Here is a 4,173-nt window from a genome sequence, read left to right on the forward strand (position 1 = left end):
CGGCAAATGATTATGGAATGTATTTGAATGTCACTTTGCTAAACCCACATTATTTAAACTGTGTTCTACTACAGTTCCAATACCAGGTTTTTTAAACTCAATCATACATCTACAGAATGGAGTGGCTGTGACATAAATCTGAATGCCAACTTCTTCAAAAATAAAAAATAAAAAAGAATTGAGCATGCTCTGTAGAGATTTTCATAAGAGCTTCTTAGTTAAGACACCATTCTTTGGGACTTTCTCACCAAGTTATTGATCTGTGTTTATAATGAAAACACTACCATTGCTTGCGGTTTGGGCAACAAAACTGGAGCTGCCATGATGAGCAGATACAACACTGCACTGGCTCAAGTAAGATTTTTGCATCCTGTTGTTGACATTTAACTCTTTGTCTTCTAGTTTTCTGCAGTGTCCCCTTGTTTATGAAGGGCTACTACATCCCAGTCAAACACTGTAATATCAGTTTTTCTAGAAGTTTCCTGACAGCCTGACAGGCAAAGAAGACCTCTCTACCTTGGATGGTTTCACAGCCAAGGCTGTCAAGGAATGGGTGAAAAGTAATTGTTTTCAAGTGTGCCCTTTTACAATCATTTGTTTGCTCTGGCTCTTTCACGAACAAAGGCTATTGTTGAACACATCCAACTAAACAAATAACTCATCTTGGGGTCCCTTTAACAGCTGCCTTAGTACAATGATCTATTTACATATTACCCTAAAATTGAAACTGAACTCTTTAATGACATAATCCAGCACTATAATACAGAAGAAGCATATGTTCAACCCAACAGCTGAACAATCTCATAAGCATATGATTTTTAGCCGTAAATGCCTGTATATCAAATACAGCCTAATGCAATTACTTATTTCACTGTTGGGATTTTTTAGTCTTAACATCAAAATTATACTGCCTCTCTCAAACTAGGTATGACAGAATACACGAAACGGGTGACAAAATTCAATGTACAGAATTTCTATCTATTGTTTTGTCTTCTGTTTCTTCTTCTTTGCACTATTCTTTTTGTTGATAAACCAATTTAGTATGCTATAATTTCCTGCGCATTCCAGGATTTATCTTACCTTTAGTCTACCCAGTTTACTTTCATGTGGCTAGAGATTAAAGGATGATCTTACAGATGTTGTAAATTAGTCAGCAGCAGGCATAATCATTATTAGGCATGTTGCAATAAATGTTTGGAAGTTTTACATATTTTCCAGAGCACAGTTAGTTTAAACCACTGCAGTTTGATGGTTTCACATACGACTTCAAAAATTGAAGCAGGAAATTAGTTTACATTTCTTCAAAAGACCAAAGCCATTGTCAACTTTAAGGTCATTTTCAGAGTAGAGATCCAACAAAAAAAAACTTCATTCAAATAAGTATTTCAGCTTTCACTTAGAACTAGTTAAATAAACTCCAGGATAAATACATTATTGATTTACTGAAATTCAGTATAAAACGGTCGTCCTATCTCCCAGCCAGGACAGAGTTATACATCAGACCTCACACGGAGCAAATGTTACCACCCTATTTTGCTGGAGCATTCTAAAAGTTAAATAACATTGTACTTGATTTTCAGATAATTGATTGACTCTCATTCCTTAATCTTCCGATTAGCTATTATATGACCAAGATTCATTCCAGAAATGACATGAGGGGGTGAATTCCTGTGGTTAATTCCTGGATAGCAGCTGCTCAGGGGGATTAGGATCCTTTTGTCTTAACTTTGAGGACTGAAATGTTGGCAAGCATTACTTCTCCTGTATCACCAGGCAATGTCAATTACGTTTTCCACAAGAAACAGTAAATTAGCTTTGTTATCCTGGAATTTTTTTAGAGGTTTTTTTCCCTCTTCACAATGCATTCTGGAGTCTTCCAGTACAACTGTTTCCTATCTGCATCACTGTGGAGTTAATTCAATAAACACACTGAATATTTACCTAGTAATATCTCATATTTACTTGTATTTCTAAACATTCCATCATACACAAGACAGCCTACTGCCTGAGAACAACATCTGAGGCTTTTACAAAGCAGGTGACACTACTGAATATAGGCAAGTACTCTGTAGTCTGTAGTCATGATATACTTTCCTTTGGTGGAAACACCAAAATAGGTCATTTCATCCTTACTTTAGGGAAGCTCCCAGTTTCTTGGTGATGTAATGTTCTTAAAAAGTAGCATTTATGGATAGTGCTTTCAATCATCTCCTGTTGGCTTCAGACTTTGTTCTGTTTGACATACAACTTGACTCAGTGATACAGGCCACTACCCATCAGAACCACAGCAATGCAAAGTACCAAGGTCAGGATGCTATCATGCCTTAAGAAAGTCCGGCTAATGCAGAAGATTGACTCAGCAGTGTGGATTACTGCAAGCATATGAAGCCTGTTCTCTGCTAACTGAATTGCAATCCTAGGCAGTATTAAGTCAAGTTCAAAGTTTTAGTTACTATGTATTTTGGTTATAGTATATTGCAGTTATCATTATATTTTTAGTTCTTTTCTTCAAGACATTTTCCCCTAGATCTGCTATATGTAGAACAACATCTGAAACTGAAGAAAGAAGACTAAGGTTAACAGTTCTGCTGCTATGGCCCAAATGAGCAATCTAGCAAAAAGAATCTAAACTTTTTCAGGAAAGAAGGGGCTGGGGCTATGGAAAGAATTCAGGGCCAATGCAAATCTTTTGCCATACATGCAACATGCAGTCAATTAATGACTGTCTTCAAGGTCTGGGGGAAAAAAAAAAAAAAAAAAGAAGATGAACCCTTTCAAAGAGATGTAAGACAGTTACATTCCCAAGCAGGGTCTGAAGAGAGCTAATAAACCATGCATGGCAGATGTTAGAGACATAGAGATGTTAGGTGCTATGAATCATAGAATAAAATCATAGAATAGTTAGGGTTGGAAAAGACCTTAAGATCATCTAGTTGCAATCCCCCTTCTATGAGCAGGGACACCACACACTAAACTATGTCGCCCAAGGCTCTGTCCAGCCTGGCCTTGAACACCGCCAGGGTTGGAGCACAGTCTGAGAACAGATAGATAGTCTAAAGAACAGAACATTTAATGCATTTAATGATCCTGGCAAAGCTGGAGGATTTCCTTTTGAAGCCCATGGCAGATTTTCCAGAATAAGACAAATGGTGTTCTCCTCATCAGTGGTCCAACCATGCCACTAAACTCGGATGGCCTTTTGACAATATATAATATATATAATTTTCCTGATAAGAGTTTGTCTTCTAAATTAAGGTTCCTTTAAATAGGATTTTGTGTACCTGTACAGGCCATATATTGTGTAATATTTTGAATACTTATCTGCTTAGAACAATGGAAAGTGCATTTCTCTCAGGTGTTTGAGGTTTATGTAATTATATCCATAAATAAAATGCTGAGTTCAGAACTGCTTTATCAAAGTACTGCGTTCTAGAAGAGAACTGACCTATGAGACAGCATACTCAAATGTATCAATAAGTCTTCATGTGCATTTTATCAAAAGTAATTTAGATAATTCCTTTCTGTGTTACGTTGCAAGCGAGTGACATTGGAAAGTCCTTCTACAAATCAACTCAGAGAGACGAACTGTAGCAAAAGTGTGGTAATATTTTCAAATTAGCTGTTTACAAATATTTACAAACTTCACAAAATACAAATATTTACCATGTTGATATTTTTTAATACAAATGTCTCACAGACTTTGTTTATAGCTGCGTAAAACAAACAACAGAAAGAACCTGAGCTTTGTTTTTGCATTGGATCAGATTTAGTCCCTCTCAACTGTGAACACATTTCCCACTACCCACCGTTGGGATGAATGATCAAAAAACAATCCACGTAGTTAACAATAGACTAACAAAGCGCACTGCATTCAAAGACTAATAAAGACAATTATGCTGTTTTCCATTATTTTTCACAATTTGATGACATTGCATTCCTTACGCTACCATGTTTACTTAAACACATTACCAGTCATGATTTCGTGCTTCTTCAAGTGCTATGCATAATATATGCTTTTTTTTCAGGGCAAAGTTACAGTTTCAAGTTCTGTTATTTCACTTATAAAAAGAAATATTTGAAAACATACAGCTTTTCCCACCTCCAAGTAGTTTGCATGAGAGAGAGCAAAAAGCAGGGCAGCATTTAAAGATGAAAATCCAAGGCACCTGCTGA

The sequence above is a fragment of the Nestor notabilis genome, unplaced genomic scaffold (assembly GCF_000696875.1).
Source record: "Nestor notabilis isolate BGI_N333 unplaced genomic scaffold, ASM69687v1 scaffold27023, whole genome shotgun sequence".
Lineage (NCBI taxonomy): Eukaryota > Metazoa > Chordata > Aves > Psittaciformes > Psittacidae > Nestor > Nestor notabilis.